Source organism: Cylas formicarius, unplaced genomic scaffold (genome assembly GCF_029955315.1).
Source record: "Cylas formicarius isolate icCylForm1 unplaced genomic scaffold, icCylForm1.1 PGA_scaffold_3__17_contigs__length_32017465, whole genome shotgun sequence".
Taxonomy (NCBI): Eukaryota; Metazoa; Arthropoda; class Insecta; order Coleoptera; family Brentidae; genus Cylas; species Cylas formicarius.
Genome location: NW_026844326.1, coordinates 6,562,707 through 6,581,767, shown reverse-complemented (window position 1 = coordinate 6,581,767; position 19,061 = coordinate 6,562,707). Strand labels below are relative to the sequence as shown.

At 32.7% G+C, this 19,061-nt stretch overlaps 1 protein-coding gene and 1 non-coding gene across 2 annotated transcripts in view; one reads left to right on the top strand and one right to left on the bottom strand.

Moving 5' to 3' along the window:
• Positions 1–19,061, bottom strand: part of LOC132699071 (roundabout homolog 2-like) — a 573,699-nt gene that overhangs the window by 39,730 nt on the left and 514,908 nt on the right. The window lies entirely within an intron of this gene.
• Positions 2,678–2,749, top strand: Trnap-agg (transfer RNA proline (anticodon AGG)). Its single transcript has one exon. It is a non-coding gene; the product is annotated as a tRNA-Pro (tRNA).

Below are 19,061 nucleotides of genomic sequence, written 5' to 3'. Positions count from 1 at the left end.
TCCGAAGTGGTTTGAGATTGTGACTAACGAAGCTGCTGTCTTAAAATTTCCGGATTCCTGGTCGGTGGAAAACTTTTTTGAGTTAGGAAATAGAAACAATAGTTGCCGAAGTATAAAGTTGGGTATTGATATAGAGAATACCTTTGGCTGGAAACAAAATCATTTTGTATTGTAATGTGTTGTCAAGGAAGCAGTTGAATTCGTAAAATATTGATGGACAAATACTACAAATACTACACTTAACTGTTTCCAAAAAATGGACGTGAGCGCCGAAGAAGTAAGAGGAATTTACCAGAAGAGGTATTAAAAGGTTGTGAAGGGAAAAGTGACGGTAATTTAGCACCCACGACTGCTACTGATCACGGCAAATAAAAGTGCTAATTTTATTAATTTTCCAATAAAATTTATGCCTATAATACATTACAAAGTCTTCCACTTTTTAGATAAAGAAATTAGTCATAAGTAAAATATCGCGTAATTTGCTTTAGAAGCAGAGGAGTTAGGAATAGAGAACTCTAGTAATATTGTTTTAAAAGGAATCTAATTCCATGTCAAAACAGATCGCTCAGTACCGGATGTTCCACTTAACTTTAAGAAGTTATTTTATACAATGTGGGGTAAATTTTTCACCTCTACTTCTTGACCGTTGACCGTTTAAAGATCATTGGATATCGGGCTGACCAATATATTGACAATCACTGTTTTAGTAACAACTCCATAACACTCTTTGATCGAGGATTTTCATACCAATATCTTACATTTTTTAACCATAACTTTGTTCTCGGAGCCTCTCATGCTCCATTATGAAGTGTAGTATGGCATATTTCTTAGAGTGACGCATGATATGACCCAAGTATTCTAGCTAACGCTGCTTGATGGCTGGAATTATATCGTGAGGTTTGTTCATTCACTTGAGCCCTACTGAAATGTTTCTAGATGGTTGCTCGGCAAATCGCGTAATTTCTAATCAATTTTATTGGCAGTTTCCGTGTTAAATTGTGGATAGTGAGACCTTTGTTCATATTTACTAATGCTGCTCGTACTTTTTGTATTCTCATTTTAATTTCTTTAGGTGGGTCCCATTTGTCGTTGATGTTATTAACAGTTATTCCTTTTATGATCACTCCCGGCATGCTGTCGCTCGTGGCTTCGTGAAAAATTTCTTCGGACTACAGGCTATATCAACGTTGAGATGCGGTCAAATTTTTACTACTGCCATTTCCAGTTCCAATACAGATTTTGAATAATCTGGACATCTCTGGTATTTATCTCAGACCTTTTAAGTAGTTAAATCAGTTTGCCGTGTTGCACTAGATCAAAAGCTTTTTCAAAATCGATATTGTATATCATAATTCACGTCTCAATATCTCTGAATCAGCATCTGTACACCAAACAGGGTTTTTCTCGTTCCCAGATCTTTACGGAAGATCATCTGGGTTTCCCCAATCCTTCGTTCCAGTTTACTATATATTCTTCCATGTATTATGCGCAAGAAAATTCTGTTCGTTTCTGGAAGTACAACGAGGGCCGATTTTAACCAATCTACTGGCATTATTCCAGTGTTATATACAATGTTGAATAGCTTGCTTCGATTCCATTATCTTCTAACGATTTAAATATTTCCGTGTCATACTGCCAGGAACAGTTTGAAAAAGTTTTCACCACTTTGTGTAATAGAACTTTTTTGCGGTACATAATATTAATCTTTTAGCTAAGCAGTAATCTAATAATGAAAAACTCGCTGTAAAGAATTATTAAAATTAGGGTATATATTTTTTGATTTCTAAAATATTTTCAGCGACGGTCAATGTTTAGTTAGGAAATGTAATAGTAACTTACCTTTATTTGGTCTATGGCAATTAAAAATATAAAAAATATAGGCTGTTCCATAAGAAAAAGTATCGCTTTGATATGTCACTTTTTGGCTGTATTTCAAAATAATTTTGGGCCCAGTTAATATTGTGCAAAACGTTATTCCGCAATTCTTTTTATTTCTCATACGAAAAGTGAGACAACTGTGCATAAAAATTTAAGTTTCAAACACCAGTTTTAACTATAATATAATAACATGAAAATACAAAGAATCTTTAGAGCAATTAACCGCTCCTTAGCAACCAATTCTGGAATTATTAAATCGGTGGTCTAGAGCAGTAAATTCCCCAAAAACTAATAATGAAGCCGATAGGCCTGATTTATAGCCAATATATAAAATTAACCAACCTTTGTATTCAAAACGGGGGGGACCTTCCGATTTATTTATCGGAAACTTTATTACCTGATGGTTATTAAACTCGACGATGAATTTAAGACATCTCGAACTCAGCAGCGGGCGGAATATCGCAAACGGGAATTTAACATTTTAAAAGGCCTTATTTTCATCATGCGATAATATCGTTCATTATTCGCGAGCTACCATCAACAGACAATAATCTAACCAGGCGGCAGAGGGATTGTTTCAAGAAAATGGCAAAATAAATCAGTTTGATCACGCGATTGTTCAACGTCCCCGAAGCTGACGTTTCTCATGTTGATTTAGTGAGTGTTCTAATTAAACCTAAAAACTGAATTTATGGCCGAACGCCTACAGTTTAAGGAAATTAAAATTGAAACAAATAATTATCAGGATCTAAGTACTCTCGCGTGCTTATATACAACGTTAAAATAACATTAAACGTTAGGCTCGTTGGTCTAGGGGTATGATTTCCGCTTAGGGTGCGGGAGGTCCCGGGTTCAAATCCCGGACGAGCCCGTTGTTTTTTTTTCTCAACAGAACGTCAATCGATGACGATATTTATACACAATTGTAAAACAATTTTGAGTGTATTGATTATTTTCAATTTTATTTTATTAATTATTATTATCGGTTACACCATTTTATAAAGGAAATCAATTAGAAATTAATTAATAATGCTTACATGAGTTTAGTATAGCGAACACGCTTTAGACTATTTTTAAGACATATTTCACTACCAGAAACTGTTAAATCATAGGTATTAAACTGTCTTCACAAACCGAATCAGTAGCCTGGTGACGTCATAGTATCACGAAATTGAACATAAAAGAAAATCTAAGCGTTTCTAGAATATTTAAAGTTTGGGTGTTTTTAATCAATATTTTGAATATCTTTTTTAATATTAAAGAGGTAAATCAAAGCTAAACCTACTTATTAGACTCTAAGACTTTTGCTACATCATTAGGTTAAAAGGAATTTATTGGAACCGTAGAAAAACCAACAGACAGTTATTACCAATTTTGGTATAATAAAGGGCAAATTTTAAAATTAAATATAATAAATTAAATTATCTACTACTACACCTTATCATAATTTTTAATTATTATTATGGCGCAATAAATGTTTAAAAATATGATCAACCTGGCCACACATGTCAGTTTGTATTTTTCGGTTATTTAAACAAATGTATGTTGTACTTTATTCTAATGTTGACTCACCCTGTAGAGCTGAGCACGCACTGCACACCTATGAACTATGAGACTATTTCATATCAGAGAAATCAAGGTAATAAAATGGCTATCTTTGAGATATGTTGAAATGCAACTACGGAAATTAAGGTTTTAAGCTGAATGGGGTAGCATATTAAAGGATTTTATACCCAAATAGTTATAACTCTCTCTTGCCTTTTGAGTTCTACTCGACTCGAAGATTTCGATTATTTGTCTTAATACAGAAATGTAACATGGGTCTCGTTATTTTAAAGTTTATATTGTACACCACTACTGGAAGTATTCTTTAGCTTTGATATGAGATATCTTACACCAACTAAAGAAACTGCCCTAAAGTAAATACGATATTACGAGGGAGATTTAGTCGATTGACAAAATCCATAATATAGTAGCTGGTAGATTTGTCAATATTTCCCTAGCAATTTTTGAAAAGAAAGAATAAAATAAGTCAAAGAGAACAGGGTCAATATGTAAACCCTGTGTGTGCACCGGAAAGAACATCAATGTCTCGCGATAACAGTCCGTTGATTTTGGAACTAGAAGGTCAGTCTAGAAACCTTCCACGAAAACATTTAATTTAGATACCAGTAAGTTATGTTGATCTCTATCAAATGCCTTCGAAAAATCCGTATATACAGTGTGGTCACTTTAGTGTGCAAAAAGTGTTTTCCTTTTTACTAATTGCAAAACTAAAATACTAATATTGCCAAAAGTTAGTGCATCTTCCATAGTCATATTAGGTGCGCTTAAAATATATAAAAAATATAAAATATTTGCATTTTAATCCTACAGTTAGTAAAAAAAGAACAATAAACTTGTTGCATACTAAAATGACCATACCGTTTACTATGCAAATGAAAATTATTTCGACAGGAACCTAATAGTGTCTGTTTTGTAGCAAATTTAAAAAATATTACAATTAAAGTGTCTTTCCAAGATTCTGGAAAAATTTGAATATAAATATACAAGACTTAAGGAAAACTAATGAAAGATTATAAAAAAATCACAAAAAATTACAAAAAGTGCTGTTATTAATTTACCAAATTAATGAACTAATTAAAAAAAGTCTTCAAAGTGTTTAAAACTTATATTCTAAGATTACAAGACTGCTGGCTGGTATATTAGAGAGATACTTCCTTAAATATCCGCATATTACAAACATGTTCTCGTTAAAACGACTTCTTTTAAAATCCTTACGATAATTACATTCCCCTTTGGTTATAAATACGAATATTTATTTCGTTTCTGGGTATTTTACGATGAAGAATCGTTAAAATTTTCATTATGTCCCTGGTCGTATTTTCAGGAACTTTGCATTATGAGCTCTTTGTGTGTTATTATCGGAAGCATGGCAAGCAAATACATAAACCTATTCCAAAAATAAATACTCTTTGATCTGTAGTCCTTTATGGGCCGGCTTTTATTTTAGTTGGCGTGCAACCCTAATGAGGAAATTTTTAATCAAAATGTTGCTATTGTAGTTGCATCATTAGCAATGTTATTTAAAACGGATAAAAAAGCTTCGACAATGTTTGCAATTATAGGCGGGATTTTGACGACGTAATTGCATTGACCTCGTAAAAATTGTGCGGTTGTGTTTTTTGCTCAGAAGCATTCCTCTTAATAGGTGGTCAAAATACCCACTATGCACCAATATCTATAACTCGGGAACCATTTACACACCACTTATAATCAGTTATTAAATGTCCGGCTTTAAGTGATCAAATGGACCAAAGAATCATTAATAGGAAGACAAGTCAAATAAATATATAAAAATTTTTAAAGGTGATACTTTGGCACCGTTTGGCAGATCACACGATTGGAGGTGAAGCAAGTTTGGATTCAAGACAGTATTAATTTGACTGTTGATACAGTCAAATCGAATTGACAAAAGATATCCTGGGTCTCAACCCATTGATAGCAGAAGAGTTAAACAATCTGATTTAAAAAACTCCGCAGTTGCGAAAAAAATTCTCTACCAATTCGAAACGTGCACCACTATCTTGCTTTCGTACCTGAAGATTTTCAATAAATATATGGGGTTAAATGAGCGGTTATAGACTTAATGTTTGCTGGAAGTTCTGTGATAGTCTTGCCATGACCTGCTCGGGGGCCTAATTATGAAATACATTTGCGATTAGACAATGCGAATGATTTATGGAAAGTTATTCACGTATGCTGCATTAAAGGTCCGAAGGTGTGAAAATGAATGGTGCCGTAAGCAACAACATATGGTACGCAGATGAGACACGGTGCTTTTGGAACCTGAAGACCAGCTACAAACATTAATGAGCATTCTAATAAGTTCCAGAGGAGTCCCAACACGTACTCCTAACCAGCTCAAGCCGTCTCAGTAGAATGCCCTTGTCGAAAACCAATTACTAAGATTTTATTTGTAGGTAAAAACTGGTTTAAACGCGAGGCTACAGTTTTAAAAAATAATTTTACATATTGTGGTCAAGGGAGAAATGGGCCTCTAGTTTTGTAGTGACATTGGTTTATTTGTTTTATGATAAGGTATAGGTGTAATGGACTTCAGAAGTAAATATGTTAGCTTATCAGAGACCAGAGAAAGGAAGCCAAACATAGTACACTAGTAATTATAGCTAGCGACTATGTTATCATAGAAAGAAAGATGTAACACAAAAAAATTGCTGAAATACGGCGGTAAGTGTATAAAAAAAGAACTGACAATTCCCATTAGCAAAATTCTTTATCATCGTAGAATTTATGATGATTGGAAGACTAGCACAACAACTACCTCTCTTGATCTCTTTTAAAATAACCATACAAATCCTTATTAAAAAAATTAAGACAAATAACTGAAAAATTCATCGGAAATAATAGCACACTTGGCAGGTGCATAGGTAAAAAGTTACGAACTTGGAGATGGGGAATGATGCACTATTAAAAGCAGAAAGAGAAAGTGATCTTCAAAGACCAAATTAACGAGCTAAGAGTAAAAAAAATCAAAATGAATATATCTACGATGAAATTACATCTAGAACACCACTCAGATGTTGAATCAGAATGAAGTTCAAGTACCTCGGCTTAATACCATATGGAGCAATAAATACATGAGGTTAAATTCAGAATATAAAAAAATATTGAAAAATAAGATCGATATTAACGTACATTGGAGATACTCTACCAGAAATATCGAAAACAAAAGAAACACTTGAAACAACAGAGAGAGAATCATCAGAATATGCAAAATAGATAATGTTAACGACCTGACACTACAAAGGAAAAAGGAATGAAATGAACACCTTAATCGCATGAGCGATGGTAGAATAGTAAAGATCATGAGAGACGAATGTCAATGCGACCCAGAAGCATTGAAGGACCTCGTAAGCGATCTGCTTACATATGAGAAGAAAGCAGAAGACGGTATAATTTTTTTTTCAAGGGGAGAACTCTACAGTATCTATATATATTAAGTCTACCATTTAGAAAACTTTTCGATTCCACCTCCGTTGGTTGTGGATGAATCGAACTTTCTAACGTTCCTACAATTATCCTATTGACTTCTTCAGAGCTTCCAGGATGATTGGAGAAACGTCAGCAAGTTCTTTCTTTAACAAACCAAGCAGGAATAATCCGGAAAATTTGTGATTAGTATTAATGTGAATTGTGAAAAAAATAAATCCAGTTTAACAGCAGTGGAATGTTTGCTTGTTAATTTAAATTATTCTTTCATTAACGCTTACCTGCAGGATAATGGCTGGGTATAGAGGGTAAAAATGCCTATCAATTATTGGGGTTAAGGTAAGTGCCAAGTGTACTTCATTTTTAAAATATCATCAAATTAAAATATTATATTTAAAATATTATCATTTTTAAAATATTATACTTCATATTAAAATATATTAAAATATATTATGTCACTTCCCCTTCAACCTGAAATTGCTATCAACTTGCTCATTTGAAATGGAACATCCCATAGATTTTGAGATTCTGTGTAAAATTTTTAACATATTTTATATCTATAATGTTTCAGATATTTGATATTGGAAAAAAAGGCGCCTCCAGCTTAACCAATTTTGAAAACGTATATTTTTGTAGCTTTTGTAAATTTGATCCTTATATTTGTCAAAACATTAAAAAAGGCGTCAATGATCACGTTTTTATTATGGTGTCTGGACACCCTGTGTAAAAATAGACCACAACAATAACAAAAACGTGAACTAAAGACTATTTTTTAAGATTGTGCCAAATATGATAATCCAATTTTCAAAATATACAAAAATATGCACTTCTGTATAAAATGCGACTTTAACAATAACGAAAACTATTTTTTAATATTGTATGAAATATGACGATAAAATTTTCAAAAACCACAAAAATATGCATTTTTGGCAACCTGTTAAAAAAAGGTTTAAGGTTCACCTTTGTATTATTGTTGTTGTCTACTTTTGGACACTCTGTATAAAAGTAAACAACAACAAGAAGAAAATTTTTTTAACATTGTGCCAAATATGAGAAACAAATTTCCAAAAACAAAAATGGAAAGCTTGAGGCACATTTTTTTTCTCAAGGTCAAATATTCCAAAAACGGTTTGATATAGGTATAGGACATTATACACGAAATTTGTTTAGAATTTGTAATAATAATAAATGTAATAATAAACGGGGTGTTCCATTTAAAATAAGCAATCTGACAACAACTACGGGTTAAAAATGTTTAAAAAAAAGACCATTTGGAACCTACTTTAACTTCAAATATAACTTCAAATTTAATAAAGTAGTTGGTTGAAAACCCTATATACAAAACATTGTGACGTTGAGGTTAATTAAGAAGACGTATGACGAAAATTGGGAGTGATGCGTCGGGATTCACAAGCACTGCGTGCAGCAAAATTTGTTCCCCGAAATCCAAGGGAGAATTTAAAAAATATAACAATAAATCTTGTTTTAGGCCCTCGCGAAACTTCTATAGGGCAATTTTCATGCAAAATTCGCCCCGTCCCCGCCAGCCAGCGAAATAGTTGCACCAAGATAAACAACGCTTATTATGAGTGACACCTTCTCTGAATATAAAACACTCAATTTCATGGTCTCCGCTTCTCCCAATCTCTCGTTCTCCCGTCTCGCCATTCTTACACCTTAATCTCGAGAAGAGCCATAAAGAAACACAATGGACCAATATGATAGTTTAAGCTTCGTGTCTCTGCTTTCCGTCTGCGCCGGTAACGTTCTCTTGTTCGGGAAAATTATCTGGTGCTTTGCATGCTCGGAAGGGGACCCGTAGAAACGAATTTGTTTAATTAAATCTCGGATAAAAGCCAGGACGTTTTTTGATTGCAGTTTCTCTTGCATCAATGAATGAAATATACAGAAAGTATGAGATGTTTTATATAAATTATGTATATGATGTATAGTAAAACTAAGTACATCTCTAAAAATATGGCGTACTAATGAGACCTTTAAAATAAAGTAGCAGAATGGAGTAGACATTTTTTTACTAATGACAATATTGCAAAGCAATTTTTCGTCAGAGGAATTAGTAATATGTCTGAATATTTGAAAAAATTATAGACACAAAGTGGTCCAAAGTGTGTCATAAAATACAAACTTTTTATTTTTATCTATTGCTCATATGATTTTCGTATTCTGACAGGCTATCAAAACATTTGTTGTCAGTAAAAATATGCTGGGTTCCTCTAGCGTTGTTGAATTGAACTTGCTGACGTTTTTCTAATCAACCTGCAGTCTTCAGAACTTAACTCAAACTGGTCTATATTTAAAGAAAGAGGCAGCTAAAGGAGGGGCACGAATATTGCCTCGGATGACTGAATAAAATTTGATGATGATGATGATTTGATGTATGGTTTTTCATGATTGCGGAATTCTGTTTTCACGGATTTGAACGATCAAATCCATTGAAACGTAAGAACTTTAGGTGTGTGGTCAGTAATGCTTCGAGTGTAAGGAAGGACGACAGTGGCAAGTGTAGGTTTGCCTTCCGACTCATTTTCTTTGACAGTGTTTTTGTAATTGCCTGCTAAAGATCTCTGATATGGAAATTATTTGAGAGAAGAGCAGATGTAAGGTGTTTTAATTTTAGGTCCACTAATTCAGGTTGAGATAGTTTTAAGGGTCTGCAAACAAGAGAATTGTTAACCGATGATATACATAGTGTGTGTGTTTCTAGAGTTCAAATGGTTAGTTTGATTGATTCATCAATAATCGCTGGACGAATCCAGAAGATATGTAAATTGTTTTTTTTGGAATTTATTTTGGTTTATGTCTCCTATTTCAGCAGAAAGCATATTACAATATGTTTGCCCGGAATAAGAAATTAATTTTTTAGAGCAATTTTTAAACTAAATGTTAATTTTGTTTCTTGTCGAGTAGGAATGATTATTAAATCATATTGGAACGTTTTCTGTATTTTTACGTATATAAATAAATACTTTAACTAAATAAATAATTGTCATGAACTTTCCTACTTTTAAAACCATTTAACACTTTTTTAAACTCAATATTAATTTTGTTTCTTATCGAGTAGGAATGAATATGAGACCATAATTAAAAGTCTTTTTTATTTTTATGCATATAAATTGATAATTAAAGTAAATAAATACCTGTCAAAATATTTTTTTAGTTCTGAGAATATCCCTGCACAGCTCTAGTGGCTTCAAATTATCGAAATATTCTTTTTTGTTGAACAAAAATTCGATCGGTGTTGTTTATTTGTTTTAAATTATCACTATTTTGTACGGTTTGTTTATGATAAATATCTCTTTTGCATTTGTCAATTGAATTTTTCACTTAGTTTCTGGATTCAATATATTATTGTTTGAGAGCTAAGTTAAAAGGCTGTCTTTTTAACATGTTATATGTCCTATCTCTTTCTCATATTTGGTGTTCCTCGCATTGAAATTTCTTTGCAAATAAAACGGATAGCACATAAGGACTTTGTGATTAAGAGGAGAAAAGTCAAACTTATACCCATCACACTATGTCTTTTTTAAATTAAAGTCCTTTTAAACGTACACTCTAGCGCGCTCATCTTCCGCTAACTTATCTTTCATTTCATTTCACCCGAGTGGAATCGGCAAACTAATATGAAAGAAGTAAAAACACCTAAGGGATGTACGCTATTTTGAACTGTGTTAAAACTTGAGTATTTAAGTAATTTTGGTTATTAGTTTTATTTATTAGTTCGTTGATGAAAATGCCCCAATAGGAGAAATATCTCATTTAATCAGTATTCACGAGATTTTGGTGTGCTAATAGAACAAAGGAGCAACAAACGTTAGCTTAAGATGTGTACTGATGTATTAGTGCCTTTTTAGGATAATCATTATACTTTTGAAATGAGTGTTGTTTATTTTCTTTGAGTTTACTACTACTCTTTAAGCATTAGCATTTTAAAAAAGAAAAGTTGAATTCCATTTACGAAGCAAATCCATCCACTATATTATTTTCAAATAATTTTAATTTCCATAATTTCATCTGGATTGCTTTCTGACAACTCTCTTGTATTTAAACCTTTCTTTTTTAGGTAAATAATTTTTGCACTCACTTTGATCTAAGCCGAATAACATTCGCATACTGTTTTCTGAACACTGACTGATATATCAAACGCACTAACAGATAGACAATTAGATCAGAAGATCAAAAAATGGTAAAAACACAAGCTGTTGTCACGTGAATTTTTGTTTTGAGTTCTTTTTAATATTTTTAATAACAATACACTTTAACCTAATAGTTTTTCTAATATATTAATTTTTCTAAAAAAAAATACTAGTTTTCACACTATACCGCCATTATTTTTAAAAATAGATCATTTATATTTGATTTTAGCGTTAATCGAAGATAACGTAAAGATATATGCAACGGAATTTGAACTAGATACTACAAGGTGTCCAAAATAAATTAATATATTTGGATCACCGTAAATTAAAAAAATCTTGATTTTCTTCGATGGATCTTACAAAAACCTACAACTCTTATTAAGTATGTAATATACCTATTTTTATTACTTTTGCGATTTATTTTAAATTTTCCTGTATTTACTCTTCTTTCTGTCTAAGGGCTATAACATTAGTTTTCCATAACATAATGACATTGTCAAATTTTTACCTGATTACTGAGTAATTCATGGTGGTGTCAATAAATTAAAAAAAAAAAAACTAAGTATTTTTCTAAAGATGATATGATTTATGTTGCCCGTAAGACTTTACAAGGCGAAGTATCCCAATAGACGTATACCAACTAAGCAATTTTTTCAGTGTTTAACGAAACGGTTTGATGCTAGTGGTAGTACGGAATATAAAAAACGGAAAGTTATAGTCTAAAATATTATTTTCTGTTGAAACAACGTTTCGCAGCAATGATACAGTTAATCGTCATTACATGCAATACATTCAATAGTTAATCTGAGTACGGAAAGTGCCAAACCAAAAGAAAAAGCGTTGGACCTAAAATCTGGGGCGTGTCCAAGTTGTTAAAAATATCCGAATATACTCCATTCACTTTAACATTTATTTTCCCTTGTTTCATTTATTCTATTCTCCAGCCCCCGTAAGCTCAGGCGTTCTAGGTTCTTTGCCATGACATCCAAATCTGAGGAGTCGAAAAATTGTTACAATAATATACAATAACGTACAAAATAAAATTGTATAATAATTTGATTAATGCTGAAAATACCCATAACTTTAATAGTAATTGCCCGGTTATTATCATGTGTAAATCGTGAAATCAAATCCAATCAGAGTGAGTTTTATGGCATGCCAGCAAGCTTAAATGTACCCCTTCAAAATATGGAATTAGTTATTAAATTGTAAACTTGTATTTCTAGGTCTCGCCTACTCTGTAAATGAGAGTAATTCTGTTGAGTTTGTAATTAAATAAATAAAAAAAGAGGTACACTTTGGTTTTACAAAGAATACGCGATGAAAATCCTTCTCTACTTTAAAGTTCTTGGATCATATTTTTTTCGCGAACAATGAGAAAAATACTTTTTACAAAACTTCTGGATTCCTCCTACATCGGTTTTTGGGAGACGAATTTGCTGACGTTTCGCCAATCAGCCTGTTGACTTCTTCAGAGCTTGACTACCTACCTATCTTAACCGCGACTCAGGTCTGAAGAGGCCAACAGGATGATTGGCGAAGCATCAGCAAGTTTTGTAAAAAGTATTACAGTAGTCTGTGGAAGTTCCTATGAAAAATTAATGAGAAAAAATATTCGGGACGCGTGCTAACGAACGTCTAAGGAAATATGTGAAAAAAAGTAAACATGTGTATCCAAATAGAAGAGCATATTTTTGAACATTTAAATCAATTAATTAATTTTATTTTTAACTCCAGGAGAACTGCATTTTGCTTAATGGGCAATAAGCGTTTGATGTGACGACATGACGTCATGTAGAGCATGACGGTTAATATAAATCTCAAAGTAACAAAATTAAAATAAATACAAAATTCATTTTTTTTTTTCAATTTTTGTTGCCAGTTATAAACTATTAATAATAAAACATACTCAAATTTTATTATTAATAAAAACTTTGAAAGCTTTAAAAACTAATTAAAAAAAACATTTAAACATAGTTTTACAGACAACTTGTATACTTTTAAATAATTTTAAGTTGTGTATTCTTACTCTATCCTTTGCTAAGAAATTCGAGTTGTCTTGTTTGTCCCCTTCGGACAGAGTAGGTGCCTGTATTTAAATATCGCAACTAAAATGTGAGCTACTAACTAAGAAACTGAAGGAATCGTTCGTGTATTTAACTTTGTTCGATCGAATCGCAGAGCTTTACGCTTCCGCGGGTTAAAGAGAGGAAACTAAATAATCAGTAAGTTTCTGGAGCTTTTATCAAATAAATACACGAGGTCTACGAAAATTAAGAGCCCCGGGGCCCCGGCATGTGTTTGTATTTGCATGAAGAGGGACTGACAAGCCCGATAAAACCTACTTATATCGGAAAGTTTTATGCGGGAGGAAAACTTTTTACTTATCGCGGCTGAACGAAGTTGAGTTACGAGTCGTGCGGTTAGAAAACATGAGTTTGGAAGTTTACAATTATTACCGCGACATGGCTTTCGATCCGAACTGCGGAGCGTTTAATGTGGTCCCACCGATAAGGATTTCCATCGCGTATTCTTTGTAAAACGAAAGTCTACTTCTTTTTTTTTATTTATTTAATTACAAACTCAACAGAATTACTCACATTTACAGACCAAGGCAGATACAAGTTTACAATTTAATAACTAATTCCATATTTTAAATAGTTTACATTTAAGCTTACTTGCTGACGAGGCATGCCGTAAATCACACTCTGATTGGATTTGATTTCACGATTTACATATGACAATAATCGGGCAATTACTATATTATAGTTTTGGGTATTTTGAAAGTCAAAATTCAGTAAATTTCGTGCTATATACGATAGAACATGAATATTAATTTGATTTAATAATTCCGGAGCATTAATCATATTATTTAATAATTTTATTTTGAACATTATTGTATATTATTATAACATTTTTTAGACTCCTTAGACTTGAATATCACGGGGGAATATCAGTAGCTGGATAATATATGAAACATAGGAAAATAATGTTAAAGTGAATGGAGTATACTAGGATACTTTTCACAACTTGGGCACGCCCCAGGTCTAAGGATCATTACTTCTTCTTTTGTATGTAAATGGTTTTCCTTTGTTCCTCAATACCAACTGCCGCGTTTTTATGTACGCGGATGGCACGTCCATCTTAGTTTGTGGAAGAGATGCGCAGGAGCTGGAGGTTCTCCAGTGTTGTGACACAGTTTGTTGATTTTGTTCATAAATTTGGAAAAGACAGTCGTGATTGGTATTCAGCTTTGTTGGTTCACACTTGAAGTTAAACCACACAACAATGTTTCTTGGCTCCTAAAGTGGGACCATGATGTGGATAATGTTTGTAATCAATTTATCAAAACGATTTTTGCAATATCAGCAATCGGAGACTCTTTCTTTGGAAAGTCCTTGTTGACTTTCTATTACACCTCAGCATGCTCGTCTATGTCCCATAATATTGTAATGATGAAGAGGAATAGATTAATCATTAAACTACCTCTTTTGTAAAGTGAAGTATAGTGCCTTGTATAGATTTGTTTTAAATAATCTTGATCACTCACAAAACTAAACGCCCTGTGTCCACGGTTGTATCTTTATAATATTCCACATTGTACTTTCTTTTTCTGACGAAACATCCAATGTATACTTACTGGCCTTTGTGAATAAAAAATATTTATTTACTTATTTATTACTTGTATAGAAAACTACTGCAGACACATTTCCTTTCTTTTGTAGAGAATGAAGATTGCATGATTCCATAATGTGTGTCTTTGGTATGTGCTTTTAGTACGCACTACTTTCACGGTAATACCCCAGAAACTTGTTATGGACTTTTTCAATGTTATACTTAGGAGTTTTATTACACTACATATAAAAGAACAATATTCAAGTATACGTCTGACAAATGATGTATACAATGTTTAAAGCCAAATCTTTACAATTTTTTATGATAAAAATATATACTTTAGGTAGCGTCTCTATTATGAAAGATAACCGAGTATCAAGAGCAGACCTTGGGTCCTTTTTCATTTACTATTTATATGACGACACCCAACTAGGGAACAGATTTCAATGACAATGATAATGACAACTACTAAATTAGCCGCTGTACTTTTCGGAAACAATGTTCAAGTTTAAAATTCAAAAAATCATCCCATGTTAACAATTAATGATACTTCCCTCCAATTTTATGATTTCAGTAAAAGCCTGGGTTTATTCTTCGTTTCCGTCAACACGTAACTGTAATTTATTCTTATAGATACTAGTTAACACAAGAGACCAAGAGGCTGCTTCGCGGCTATATGGTGTTGTCTCAGCAGTTCGACGAATCCAAAAACTTGAAAACTCATCCTTGAGGTTGATTTATGGAATTCAAAGACTCCAAAGAATTTAAAATTTTTAACATTAATTATGAACAAAAATCTAAAACACCCTGAAAATTGTTCTTTTCGATAATAAATTATTAGCCGTAAATCAAAATTCGTAAAAAATGTGGCTACGATTTTTGTATTTACGGGTTTCGGCTGCTCGAGATATTTGCATAGTTCCAGATTTTTTTTCTCAACAACCATTTACTCCATTGGCAAAACTCACGTGGAAGATCCGGGGCTATAACCTCTACTTCGAGTATTCTTTGAATTATATAGGGGGTGTGTTGTTTTTTGTGGCAAAATACTAAAAGATCCTGAAACTTTCCGTTTTTGTAGGTAAAGTATTGGCGATAAATGAAAAACGACAAACTGTGTCAACAGCTACAAGTACCTATTTACAGTTTTCTTCTATTATACAGGGTGCGCGAGATATTCAAAAATATATCAATGAAAATTACCTGTATATTTACCAAAGTTTGCCATGATTTTGAATTTCGGTGATACGTGAAAGCCGCTTTATGCAGGGTGTATGCTTAATAAAATTATATTTATTTTGCAATGGTTCCATAGTTCATAGTTCGATAGAAATACAAAACCGCGCAGCGACGAGGTTGCGAAAGAAATCTTGTTTATCTTTCTACTGAGGCTAAAGCTAAATTATTTTTTATATTTCAGTCATATATTCTCTCTGAGGTTGTTGTTTTTAATTATAGCATACAGTTTTAGATCCTCATCAGCACATAAAAGTATTTTCGAATCATAAACTAAGTCAACCAAATCAATAATAAACAAACGAAATAGCAGTGGACCAAAATTGGGACCCTGTGGAACACCTGACGTTGCATAATGATAGAGTAGTGACCCTTACAACTCGCTATGGTCTCATATGTAAAAATGAATTCAAAAACTTAACCGGATTATTATGAAAAGATTTGTAGATGTGGATTTTTTATTTAAAAAAACCATGTTGCCTTGTTGATATTTCGTGCTGCACAATAGTATATATGTTCGAGATAATAAGGTCATCTCACTAAAGCGTTGCCGACAACTTTTTGGGTTTTGAATTACTCGGATGTACTGAAGAATCTAGCAAGATGATGTGGGAAACGTCAACATGTTCGATTTATCAACAAACGAGTCAGGAGGAATTCAGAAGACTTGCAAATAGAAAAAATCTCTTAAACGATAATTGCATTTCAATATCACATATCACCTGCACCTTGATTGGCAGGCAACTATTTTTGTGTTTTTATTCGAATTATTTCACCACTCACGCTTCGGCAATTTAACCCGCCGCGTCTGTTTTACCAGTCGATTTAGCGGAAAATTCACCTTTTCATTAGACTCTAAAGCAACGAGATAAATCTAAACAGGTACTTGAGCACATTTTCATTAGCGAGCCACTTCGTCAACAAATTAAGTACGTACGTATTAAAATGGGCGTCTACAGTGCCGTTGCATTAAACTGAAAAGGGAAATCCTCATAAAAATTTAAAGCAATTCTGCTTAAAAAATGTTTCATATATGCTAGTTATTTTATTATTACAAAAAGATGGGTGGTTTAAGAAGCTTTTATACCTTACCTTAATAAGTACGACACCGAGGAAAAATGTTAAGAACAAAAAGTGTACAGGGTGTTCTGTTGTGCCAGAATAGTAACCTAATATTTTTAAAAACTCTAACCACCAGCTTGCTTTTGAGCATTTTTGGTTATTACATAGTATACGACATTTTAGTAGTTTTTGAGAAAAAAGTAGTTTTTAATTTTTTTGCGGAAAAACGTGTCTTTGGAAAAATGTGTTTTTACACTTAAAAAATAAAATTGTTAATTTTTATTATGGATCTATGGAAGTGGTTAAATTTTTAATGCTTTAACCTCTCTATGGCGCAAGTATATTATACGGGGTGGTCACAAATGATCATCAAAAAAATGTTTTTTATAAGTTTTTTCAACTTTCAACAACCCGTGTATTTTATTTTAAATCTAACTTAACGTACATAATATTTTATGTTAATTATTTTTTTTAACATTGATTACTTAAATTTAATATGAAATCAACAAGTAATGCAAGTAAATAGATCACATTACTAATTAAAAAACATGTATATAATCTCCATTTTTAGCAATACAAGTAGTGTATATATTTGATTCCAGCACTTTCTTTAATTATGTCATTAGTCCTGTCAATCTTTATGTAGTCAAAATCTGGTCTATTTGCCCTAGTTAACGAAAACGCGATATAGTGAGTTTTTTCAGTATTTAAGAACAGATGATATTCTTTCAAAATATAAGCAAACAATTAATCTGCCAGTGATCATCACGAGGAAAGAAAAGGGTATCATCAGCAAAGGATATGAATTCTAATCCCTGGAATTAGTAGAGCAGAAAAAGTACTGGGCCAAGCCCGTGGGACTTATAACTTATACAATTTACAAATTCATACTGTACACTCGCCAGCCGTTCAATATATTTAAGATACATTTGATTCCAGACACGCCATACATATTTTTCGAAATGACTTCAAACGAAGTTCTCAAAGAGCATATTTTAACAACACCTAATCAACAACAACAAACAACAATGTCAACGAAGGTGTCGCTCAAGGTAGTATTATTGGTCCCCTGATGTTGTCTATCTATGTCTCAGTAAACTAGGTATTGCTCTTCTCACCAATATGCGAATCATACTCAACTCTACTTGACCTTTAAATACATGGGCTTTTAATTAATGAATAGAAAAGTCAACTTATCGGCAAATATAGACTACGTATTCTAGCTAACGACATCTTAAACAACGTTGTTCCCAACTCAACAGAATGCTGCAAAAACCTTGGTTTATTTCTAGATAGCAACTTACGATTTGTTTCTCATGTTTTCTCATTAGTTCAAAAGTAGTTTGTATGAGTTTACACCGGCTTCAAAATGACAAAATTTAAATCGAATACAATGCAAGTCAGAGTTCGAACAAGTTATATTTCTCCTCACATTAACTGCCTGCCATATTGTGTTCTGTTAGTGAATGAAATAATAGTTTGTTGTTGTTGTATTAAAATTATTCTTTATTTAACATTTGTAGTTTGTAAGACTTTTTTTTTCTTAATAATGGTTGGGGTTGCAACTTAGTTGGAAACCGCCCTTCCCTCATTTACTTACATGTAAAGAAATAAAGACTCTTTATTATTATTAGTCGTCCAAGATTATTTAGAGCCTTTTGAACAATATTATTATTATTATTACTATAGAACAAACCGAAATGAATATTTGCTCAGCTCCGTGTACTGCTTAATTATAGCCTATTTTGGATACGTCATTATTGAATACCTGTCAGACAGCGCGTCTCGCGTATACAAGGAGCAAACAATACACCGACGAAAATTAAAAACAATTGTTTGGCTCGCAATTTAGCCGCAGGGGCGAGTTTAAATTTCTGGTCGTAACGAGGATTCTCCGCGCAACATCCCGAGGGTTTATGTAATATACAGCCTTATATACAGGACACTTCTGCTCCTTGCTTCCTACCCGACGACAGGCGAAGCTTCCTGCAAATCCTGGCCCGTAAATTGCGGCCGGATGTTAGAAGGAAGTGACGCAATAAGTGGCCAGTTATTTCGCGGGCGTTTTAGTGCCTCCTTGATGTTTCGCAGGGTAGTTACCGT